A 12,446-nucleotide genomic window follows, 5' to 3' on the forward strand; every position below is an offset into this window, starting at 1 on the left:
AGACTTGAAATACTTTACTCCAAGCTCTTCTTGACTTGAGGGTTTGTGTTGAGAAGTTTGCCATGATTCTGATGGGCTTTCCTTTACAGGTGATATGTTTTTAAACATATTCATTCTAACAGCTTTTAATATTCTGTTCTTATGCTGATTTCTCGGACCTTATTATATGTCTTGATGTAGTTTTATTTTGTTCATGGCTGTTTGGAGTTTTATAGCTTCATTTATTTCTATGTCAAATTCTTTTTCCATGCTTGGGAAGTTTTCTGCCATTAATTCTGTAAAGAGTTTCTCTTATGACATTTGTGCTATCTCCAGGTTTCTCAATGACCCCAATCAATCTTATGTTACTCTTCTCTGCTTCATCTTGTAGCTGTTGGATTGATTTGTCATAGTCTCTTTCTATTTTTAAGATATCTTTCTTTTCATGATCACTAGTTGCAATTCTGTTCTCAAAATCAGATATTCTGTCCCTTTTGTATATACTTTCTTTTTCATTCAATCTGTTGTATACACTTTCCTTTTCTGTTGTATATACTTTCATTCAATCTGTTGTATATACTTTATCTGTGAAGTCAAATAGTGCCTTTTTATTAGAAAGATGGTAGCACATACTTTAGCCCTTGCTAAAGGTATTCAGAAAGAAAGTGGAGAGATTTTTATTTGCAGGTAATTGTCACATGCAGTCTTTATTCTCTCCCCACTTGTACTTCCTTCTCCACATCCCTTTATTGCGCATCTCTTGAGCACTGTCTGTGCATCCTTTCTCCTCTATATCTGTGTTTTCCATGGCTCCTGGCATCCTGTCTTCTATTCTGCTCTTTGCTGGAACTCCACGTGGACTGTTTCCAGCTTTGGCTTCTTCTCCTCCTCCTGCTGTGGCTTCCACTGCTCCCCTCATTTCCTTTGGCTCCTTCCCTCTCCACCCTGTGACCAGGGGGAGAAGGAAGAGGAGGATGATTTTTGTTTATGTATTTTGTGTTTACTTTTGGTCCTGCATGACTTTTTATTTTTCTGTCTTTTTTTTTTTTTTTTTTTTTTTTTTTTTGAATTTTTCTTCTCAAGTCTGTCCCATCTCCTGAGAAGTTTCTGTGTTTGTTTGGTTGTTAGTGACTTTCAGAATTCAACTTCTGGATCTTATTCACCCTCACTTGCAAAATACTCCTGTGATGGATCATTTGTAGTCAAGTTTCTCCCCAGTACATTTCATTTCAGTGCAAACCCACTGTTTCTCATCTCTGCTATTAGCTCCAAGGGGTGCACCAATGGCCCTGAGCCATTAGTGGGAACTGAATTTACATTGATTCCAGAAAGACCAAAGAATGGACACTCTCAGTCTGTGTTGAGATGACCCCATTTATGATATTTAGTGCACCTCACATTTTGAATATGAGTAGCAAAGGGTTGGTCTCTGTTCATATCATCTTTGGCATATTTTTCACTGGGAGACTCCTTCCGCCTTTCAAATTTATATTCCATCTTACCTTCTGTTTCTTCTTTCACTTTGTTTTCTTTTGTAGCTCTTGATGCATCCTCATACATGAAATTAAGGTCATTCTTTACATGTCCATCTCACATAAGCAATCTGTTATCATACAATTCTTGTTTCTTGAGATACTACTGCATTAATTCTTCTTATTGTACAATATTTTTGTTCTACCAATCACACCTTCTTGATATTGGATTTGGAGGCAGGATGAAAGTCCTTTTTGTGCATGAAGTTGGTGAAGGATTCCCCATCTTGGAGTCTCAGGGGTAGAAGGCAGTCGCTAGGTCTGGGAAACACATAAACAAACTCTGCTGCCTACCTGGAATTTTGTTGCATATACTTTAAATGGAAATTTTAATCACTTTGATTTCTGTTTGGATCTATGTCTTAGATTCCATTTGTTTCCTACATTGAGCACTTTTTGTATCCACCTTTTTCTAAGCCCATCTATTCTTTTAGATATGTCTTCTCTAATATCTTTGATTTTAAACATTGTTTCTTTTTGTACCTGAGAGATTATTTTCTCTGTAGCCTTCTCCATTTGTTTTTTTCACTTCTGTTGCTATCATTTCAGGAATTTCCAGTGTTTGACTTTCAGTTTTATCTATCTCCTTGACTTCTGGATATGCCCTGGGTGGGCTGGGAGTGTGGGGATGCACTTTGCTTCTGCATTTTGTCATTTTCTATTTTCTCTGTTTTATTTTGTTTTGTTTTCTATGTTGATGCTTGTCGATATCTTATGATAGCCCTCTTGCTAGTATTGAGGATTCTCTAGGAGATGTCTGTTCTTCAGGGATGTCCCCTAGATGTACGTTGTTCGTTATAACTACCCAAAGAACACATCTTTCCAATTTGTAAGGAATGTATAGTTTCTATTTGGCTCAGCACTCAATCCTTTGAAAATGATTTGTGGTAGTGATTATGACCCAGTACAATCACAGTGTTACCATACAGGAGAGAAAAATTGATTATAACCTGTATGACCTCCTGGTTAAAGTCGTACAGTTAGTAATAACGGTAGTTTTAAGTACAGCTTAACTACTGACAAAATATAGTAATCATTAACCTGTTTGCTCCAACCGCAGGAGCAAACTCAAAAGTTATATAACAAAATCAAACATATACCATGTACTTATAAGTGATTTAAGTACATGGTGATTTCTAAGTGATTTCCCCCTTTAGTGGAGTGGTTTTGCCCTTTTGTGAGGGGAAGGAGGGCTTAAGACAGGTAGGGGATAGGATAAAGTGATGAATGAAGTCAAATGTAATAGTCAAGGCTGGTGGTGAAAGGATGATCACCCAAGTTTTTGGAAATAGGAGGACACAAGAGGGAAAGAATGAAAGAGAATGTGAAGGAGTGATCAGAAAGGGAAAAGAAAATGCTTTCTCACTTGAAAGTTTAAATTCAAAAGTAGTTGAGGAAAGAAAGAGGATCCATAGAAGAAAACAAAAAAGATAGGTAGAAAACCTAAACCGTGAAAAAAAGAAGGAAGAAAGAGAACAAAAAAAGGAAGAAAAAAAGAAAAAAGTAGATTCAAGAAAGAGAGAAGAGGAAAAAAATCTAAAAGCAAAATAACCACAAAATATGAGCAAAAGAAGATAATTTCCAACCAGACAGTGAATGAACAGCCAATAAAAAAAATCAGGGAGATTAAAAGTAGTAAAATACTGCTGGTGTTTAGAGTTCTGTGATAGTGTCCATGTCAGATCTCAGAAATGTGCTGTGTACTCCAGCTAAGTTTGCCATGGGAATTGGGGTGGGTATGGAGCTGATCTTGCCCTATGGGTGTGGGACTGGTCTTCTGTTGGTGGGGTTCTTCAGACCCCAACTGCTGGCTCCTTGCTGCTGCTTCAGACACCTCTACATTGATGGTTTCTCTGATTACTCTGAGTGCCCAGGGCCCAGCCTGTCCTGGGTCTTGGGGATCCAGTTCGTCCACCCACCAAAGGTATGTGTCAATTTCTTTATTTTTTTACTCTTAAATTTTGTCATTTGTGCATTTATTCTGCACTCTCTCTTTCTTCTCCTTTTAACATTCTTTCCTCCCTACTCTGTTTTCTTTACTGTTCATTCTTTTACTGATTTCTCTGACTTTCTTTCCATTTTTCCAGGTTTCATGTATATATACTTAAAAAAAAACAATAAGAATAGACCAGTGATTTAACTCGAATGGTGACATTCATGACTATGTTGGTAAGCATTGACAGAACTGTAAGTAGAGGATTTAAACAAAACTAACCACAAATATATCAACAGGTTCTGACAATCTTCCAGCTCTCCCCAATCTCTATTTACCTCTACTTCCCCCATCAGGCCTACTGTAGCCCCCACAAATATTCTCTTAAATCCTCTCAACACTAACCCTTTAATCCACCTGTAAAAAATCACCAATGATCTAGTATCTTATCTATTTTTTTACCTATTGACATTTCTCTTCTATCCAACTACTACTGAATTACTCCTCTTTTCTCCTTTTTTCATCCCTTGATTCCTCCCTCCACATCTCAGACTAACTGCTAATAATAGTGTGTTATAGATTTTAAAAGCACTGACGAAAGGACCAAAATGTAAATACAAGTTTTGAATATGTATGACTGATGTATGGTTAGGTCTGCTGATGCTGCTGAAACCAGTAGAGATTCTCTTCTCACAATGCAGTGATAGGGGTCAACCTAACTAAATGGAATAGACTAAAGAGACAGACAACACCTATTGACAAAGACAGTGGGCCCTCAAATTAAGACCAGCTTGACAAAAAAAAACAACTTCAGTAATGACTGAAACTTTAGTTTTAATTTATGACCAAAGTCTAGAGCTAAGAACTGAATTCTGAATGCTGGGCATTTGTACTTCCAGCCAGTCTTAGATACAGATTTAACCCTTAAAGATTTCTGGAAGGAATATTGCAGCATCCTTTCCTGTATGGGGTTAACTTTAAATCCCAGGTCACTGAGAACTGCCTATATACAGGAGAGAGTATTTGACAGCTGTGTAGAGGAGCCTGAGCCTTCAATTGACGACTTGAGTTACAACCAGTCTTTGGGAATGAATTGAGTTCATAAGGCAGGGGTCCAGTGTAAAGTCAAGAACACATCACTGGAAAATAGAACCTAACTGAGGAAATCCTCATATCAAGAACAAATTCCCTTCTCTCTATTTAATCTCAGTCTTAGTGCACACAGGTGTGTGCAGACACACACATACCCATATATACACACAATTAGAAGATGAAAAAACAAAACATGGTAGTCCAAAGACTATCACCTCTACAAAACTAATAGAAAACAAATAGAATACAGTTGTGCTGTATAAGATGATTAAAGATGAAGTAAAGAAACCCAGAAAGTATAAAGAGGATATAACACAAAAAAAATGTCAAACTATCATACAAACTGACCAATGTTGTTGTGGAAGAAAATATTAAAAATCAGAAGACCTGGCTACAACAGTTTAAAGCATGAATGACAAATTTACCAAGGACACATACTCCCTGAAAAAGTGCCAGACTGAAATCCCAGTGATAAACAATTCTACAGAAGTCATAAACAGCAAAAAGATCAATGTGAAGATGGGATATGAGAAATCATGGACAGAATAGAATTATATGTTGACTCTCAGAAAATAAACTTAAAAAGATAAATTCCTGAATGATGTTAAGACTAACGTAAGGTTTGAGTTGGAGTTATATTAGAAGACAGAACACAAGGAGTTCAAATATGTTTATACAAATCATAGCAGAAAATTTTTTAAGTACAAGGAAAAACCTCAATATACCGGTAAGTGAAGCTTATAAATACCAAATAACTATGATTAAAAAAGCAGTTCCCCATGGCACATCATAATCAAAATCCCAGGAGTCCAACTAAAGACACAATCTTGAAAATTTTCAGAGAAAAGCAAAAATCACTTATAAGGTAAAACTTTAGGATTATAATAAACTTTTCAATACAAAAGTTAAGGGGCAGAAGAACTTGACGTGAAATATTTCAAGCCTTAAAAGAAAACAAATTCTAATACAAGCTAATATACTGCAAAAATATCTATCAAGATTGATACAAAATTATACTCCATGAAAAAGAACACCTTAACAGACTCATGGACACTAGACCAACACTGTAAAAAACTACTCAGGCATATTGTACCATTAAGCCAAACCAGCAAAAAAAGTCAGATGGAAAAAATACATGAAGAAATATGAACAGTTAAACAAAAATGGAAAAATAAAGGAGTCAGTAACAGAAAAAGAAAGTAATGACAGGAATAAATCAATATCTTGCTGTAATAACCCTCAATGTAAATGACTTCAACTCTTTATGGTGAACTCCTACCACCTTGTCTAGTGAAAATCTGAATGATCGCTACTGTTTTATCAAAGAATTATTTTTTTTATTCCCTATAATGGTTTGAGCAATCTTTCTTTCCTACATCTGATAATCTGAGCAATGTAGTTGAGGATAGCGATATGTAATTTAACCACTGTTGATTCATATTATTTGTCTTGAGAGTCTGTATCACTTTGACTGTTCTTGCTTTGATTTGTCTATGTTTGTGATACTGGTATGCTGCTACTATTCTATTTCTTTGTCTCTCATTTACTACTCTCTTTAAAATTAAAAAATGTTAAAAAATGTTTAAAAATATACATTTGCATAAACCAATAGACATCAGCAATGCACTTATTCCAGCTATCCTTATATATACATATATATTTTTTCTTTTTTTCTTTTAAAGAGAAAATAACAAAAATAAAGGCTTAAACAAAACAACATAAAAATTATAAAGATGATACAGAATTTCAAAACAAGGTGATAGGAAATTAATAATGGTTGTCATATTACATATTGTTATCTTCAAAGTGGTTGTCTCCAATAACCAGATATAGTCATGTAAGATTTATCAAACAATTACACATAACTGTTTCTTTCAGTAAGCCAATAGAAATTAGTAGTAAAATTATCTTAGCTATCATGTGTATATATATATATATATATATATATATATACATACATACACACATATATATACATTTTTCCCTTACTTCCTTTTTTTTCTCTTTTTCCTCATCCTAGTTGTTCTTTCCTATCTGAGCAGTTTCTTTCCATTTTGCAATATCTATTTATTGAAAGGAATAGTTAATGCTTAAATTTTTTTCTTGACCAATTTTGCATGCTTACATTTGGTAATCAGACCAACTAATTTGAAGATAACAATACACAATATAACAACCATTCTTCAATTCCTACTATCTTGTTTAATGAAGCTCTATATCATTTCTAGTCTTTTTATTACTTGTCATTGTCTTTAATTATTTGATCAATCTTGCATTCTTACATCTGATAATCTGAGCAACTTCTTTGAAGGTAGAAATATGTAATATAACAGCCATTGTTAATTCCTATCATCTTGGTTTGAAAGTCTGTATCATTTTTATTGTTTTTGTGTTGCTTTGTTTTTGTCTTCATTGTTGTTATTTTATTATTGTTTTTCTCCTTAAATTAATATTTAAATAAATAAATAAATACATTTGCAGATTGGAACAAAGATTCCAACAGTCTGTTGCACTGAAGAGACACAGCTATTACAAAAAGATATTATAGACTAAAAATTACAGGATGGAAAACAATACTCCATGCATTAAAACTCAGGACCCAAGCAGGGGTAATAATATTATTCCCAGACAAATTAATCTTCAATATAAAACTGATTGGAAAAGGCAAAGATGGTCACAACATATTAGTTAAGGGAACAATTCAACAGGAAGAGATAATTATATACTCTATGTGGATTGAATATCAGTGCATCTAAATTCATAAAATAAACTACTTGACATAAAAGATCCAATAAACACAACCACAATCATAGTGAGTAATCTCAATGTACCACTTTCGCAGTTTCCCAAATAAATCAAGTAAAAAAATCATCAGCAAAGAAATATCAGAGCTGAACCAAACCTTTGAACAAATGGACTTAAGGGACATTCTAAGAATGTTCTACCCTACTAGAAAGAACATACAGTTATTTTAACAACATATGGAACTTTCTCCAAAATAGACCACATGATAGCCCTGCTTAAATAAATACAAAACAGTCAAAATCATCCCTTCTGTACTATGTACTCATAGTGCAGTGAAACAGGAAATTAATTGTAAATGAAATCACAAAAATTTTACAAATACCTGGACCTTAAATTATATGCTCCTGTGTACCCAATGAGTCATGGAAGAAATCAAAGAAGAAAATAAACAATTTCTAAAATCAAAAAGTAACCCCAGTACAGCTCACAGACTCTATGGGACACGATAGAAGCACTCCTGAGAGGGAAGTACATTACTGTTGATGTTCACACTAGAAAAACAGAGGAAGCTCAGATAAATATCCCAGTGATGCACCTGAAGATATATAAAATTAAGAACAGCTTAAATCCAGACCTATTATAAGGACGGAAATAAGAAAAATCAAACGTCAATAAAGTTGAGACAAAAATAAAACCTATATGAAGAATCAGTGAGTCATAGAATTGATTCTTTTATAGAATAAATAAAATAGACAAATATTTTGCCAAACTTACCAAAAGAAGAATGACAAAAAAGACCCACATTAATGCAACTAGAAGTGAAAATAGTGAAATCCCAATGGATACCACCAAAATCCAGAAATTATTAATAACCACTATGAAAAATTGCACTCCAAGAATTCGAGACATTTTGAAGAAATGAACAGATCCCTAAACACATATGAATTACCAAAGCTAAACAAAGAAAAAAAACTCTGAGCAATTCCACTCAGGCAGTAATGAAAATTTTACCAACTAAGAAAAGTCCAGAACCTGATAGAGTCATCACTGAATTCTACAAGATGTTCAGAAAGGACAGACACAATACTCCTTAAACTCTTTAATGAAATTGAAAGGAAAGGACTACTTTCAATCTCATTCCTGGAAGCCTGCACCTAACTCTGATCCCAGAACCTGATAAGCACCCACTTAACAAAGAAAATTACTGGCCAGTCTCTTTATTGAACATAGACACAAAAGTCTTCAACAAGATACTGACTAGTACAATACAAGCAATCATCAGATCATAATCATGACTGCAAATGGTTCAGCATATACATATAAATGCATGTTAGACAACACAAAGAGAACAGAGATAAAAAATCACATACTCATATCAATAGATGTAAAGTAACATTTGGATTTACTTCATTGGAATAGGAGTTGTATTTTCTATTTGATTAGATTTGGCAACTTGTTTCTTTTGAGCAGTTTATCCATTTTTTCCAAGCTGCTAAATTTTTGTTTAAAAATTTGTAACATTTCTTAAGAGCCTTTGAATATCTGTAGTAATCTTTCATTTTCATTCCCCAAATAGCAACTTATATATTTTTCCTTTTGTAGTTGTTCATCACAGTTGCAGCTTTATTAATTTTCTCTTTTCCTGAAACGAATTTAGTTTTATTGATTTTCTGTATTTCTAAATCAATTTATGGATTTTTTTATTTCATTATTTTCTATTTATTTTTATTACTTTCCCTATTTTGCTTATGTTTAGTTTGGCTATCTTTTTCTATGTTCATATAATGAAAACAGGATCACAGATTTTAAAACTTCTTTTCTCTTTTTAAAACTTCTTTTCTAAATATACAACTTTTTATAGGAACTGTGTAGAAATTCACTGAGCAATCTGCTCATGTAAGAGCAAGGTATCACCTTTGAAATTAGATTATCAGCATTTCTTTATGAATATTGCTTTATAATCATACAAAAGAGTATGATTTTATGTCATTTTGATTTTTCATGTTTTAAAGAGAGTGTACTAGCATACCTCCCTGTTGACAGATGCATTACTTAACTTTAACAAATTAAGGGAGGAAAGTTTTAATTTGCTCAGTTTCAGTCCACAAATAGCAGTTTCCAATGTATCCACAACATGGTAGAAGGGTTTAGTGAAGCAAAACTGCTCACTTAATTGCAACCGAGAAGCAGAGCAGGGGAAGAATGTCAGAAAGGGATGGTCAGGCTGGGGATATAGCTCAGTGGCATAAGTGCCTGCCTGGCAAGCGCAAGGTCCTGAGTTCGATCCTCAGTACCGCAGAACAAACAAACAGAGAGGGATGGTCTAGGAACATGTATATTATCCAAGGCCACACCTCCAAAACCCTCCCAGGCACACCAAGGAATGTGCTTTACTAACCTGCTAGGTGTTTTATACTCCAATGATCTTGACATATCAGGATTAGTGGTTACAGGAAAGAAGTCTTTTAAATACTTCTACATTTTATGTAGTACAACTACCAAACTTCCACAGTTTATTTAGTGATCTTTAAAATACGTGAACTGTGCCTGCTGGGGATATGCTAACGTGCTTTATGCAACAATTCCATATTCTTAGCAACCCCAGCCATTTCTCTGCCTTACTTTTATGTAAAATCTTGACATATTAGTTTTAAATAATTTCAGAAAAATCACTGTATAAAATAAAATGGTAAATATAGGTTTGGCTGTTACAGGCAGGAAATCAACCGGTTACCATTTTGATCCTTTTTTGTAAATGAGTTGCTAATTTTTTAACTTTTAATTTAAGATTACTTGGTGTATCTCTTCATAGTTTTAAAAATTTTTATGTTTTTAAAGTTCTTTTTACTAAAATGTGCTAATATAGTATAAAATATTTTAAAAGAAAAAGTTCAGATGTAGGAATATTTTATTTTATCCATAAGACTCACTTATGAGATATTAATGTTTTTAGTTAAATTTTTTTGGTCTGTTCAAAAAATGACAGCTATTACTTCTATTTTAGAACACACATACTTTAATACTCACAGAAATTGACATGGATCCCCAAATGCCACCGCTATCATTGTCAATTAATCATGACATATTACCATACTGTAAGAAGTTAAAGCCATGCCTTTTTGATGATTTCATTTCAATACATCTCATTTTCTTCTTCTGGCTGCCACTTTACTCTCTGGTTGCACTAGAAAAAGACATAGTTAAAGAAACCCCATTGTGATGAAAAACCAGGAAAAACTTTGTTACAAGGCTAGAGCTAATTCATTATTCTATAGGGACTGATACTCATCTACCCTACAGTGAAAGCTAATGGCTCTATAGACCCAATGCATTCAGTAAATCTCAAATAAGGGACGGCTGGGCATTAGAATTCAATCATGGTTCAGGGTATTACTACATACAAAATACCTTTGAACCTACATGATACAAAAATATAACTATTTTTAAATTAACTAACAGGTTTTAGCTTTGTTAACATTACATATGCACTTGAAACTATGATAATTTCGGATGAGATAATCTTGAATTTCAACTGGCATATACTGTCAAAGGTTAATATCCACTAATTAAAAAATAAATGGATCTTTGGCCTGGAAATCAGGCTTACATTCATAATGTCCTTTAAAGGATTAAAAATATTTAAATGGTGCCATTTAAAAATAACTCAGTGACTGCTGTTTAATATTTAATATTCAGACACTCTAATAAAAGGAAATAACCTTTCCTATGAAAGGTATTCTTGTCAAACAGTCCCAAGGGGAAAAGTTTTCTATTTATAAGAGTAGTATTTTAAGTAAAGGCATGGCCATGTTTTGCATATCAAGTTCTGCAAACATACAGGATTTCCTGAGCAGAGAAATAAAACAATAAGAAAAATTAGGAGCATAAAACTAAAAACCATTGACGATAAGGAGCAGAATGGATTTTGGATGATTAATCTCATCACTTGGGAATGGCAGGCCCTCAGTGAGGAAGACAGGATGAGATCCAAATTCAAAAACTTACCTAAAATACCTGTTGCTCATTTAATTGTGTATTGCTTTTCAAATGCTTAATTTTAATAAAAACAGAAAATTCAGAGTGTTAAATTGCTTACCAATACTTTACAATATAACAAGTGTGATTTTCATTACCAAATGCCTTTAATTTTTAAATCTTATGCTACTCTGTTATTTCAAGCACAATAATGTTAGCTCTCAGTTTTATTCAATATTTTGTTCTGCTATTATAGATAGCTAATTTTGGTGAAAATATTATAGCAGTCAGACAGGGATAGACCCTCAAGAAAGTGAGTGCAGAGAATGAGAACACTACAAATGCAGCCAGAGAAGCATCTGTTAGAGGCCAAGTCTCCATGTAAAGACGGAATGACCAGGCCTACATACCTCCTCAGGAGATAAGAGGATTATTATCACCTGGTCTAATCAACTCTAAATAGACATCAATCACTCTGGTGGGTGACCAAGACACCCTGATCCATTGTTTCATAAAGAAGATCTTTGTTTTTTCCGTATATACTCACTAAGGGACCTGCTTCCCTATTGGATCAATATTACCTAAGCTGCTATACTTACAATCTTATTAGTTGATCATACTTTTGATCCATGTTTTACCCACCATTTTTGCTCTAAAAGCTTCCTCTAAAAAGAAGGCTTATTGTCAGCCACTTTTGGATCCCCTCCTTTCTCTCAAGAGGTATTTCTCTCAATAAAGTTTTCCTACACAACCTCCATTGTTCCTGAGAATTCACTCTTTGATTTCGGGGAACAGGAACTTGGCATATCTGACCTCTAACAGATTGAGAGTTACATTTATTTTCCCTATATAGTTGTATCTAAGGCAAAAAATTTGTTATAGTCACACACTATCCTCATGACATATTAAATATAACCATGTTTTATGCCTAATATATGACTTTTTAGATAAAGCACTTGAGTTTATTAGGTGTTTATTCAGTTGATGGCCTACACACAGGTATTTGGCATTCTGTAGTACTTGAGTAGTGTTATTGCAATGAATTTTTAATGGCCTACTTATGCAGAAACACTTTTATTATTTATCTAAGCAAGTAGGATGTATATCCTTAATTTATCTCTTCTTGTTTTTTCTTTTTTTTTTTGTTTTTTTTTTTTTGTGGTACTGGGAATCAAACTCAGGACCTTGTA

The 12,446-nt window shown here is 33.7% G+C and overlaps 1 pseudogene; it reads right to left on the reverse strand.

Annotated features, from left to right (window-relative positions):
• Nucleotides 1-894: 894 nt before the first annotated feature.
• LOC102023107 overlaps nt 895-12,446 on the reverse strand; it is a 102,785-nt pseudogene continuing 91,233 nt past the window's right edge.

This window comes from Chinchilla lanigera, unplaced genomic scaffold (genome assembly GCF_000276665.1).
Source record: "Chinchilla lanigera isolate Chin_1 unplaced genomic scaffold, ChiLan1.0 scaffold00004, whole genome shotgun sequence".
In the NCBI taxonomy this organism is placed as follows: domain Eukaryota; kingdom Metazoa; phylum Chordata; class Mammalia; order Rodentia; family Chinchillidae; genus Chinchilla; species Chinchilla lanigera.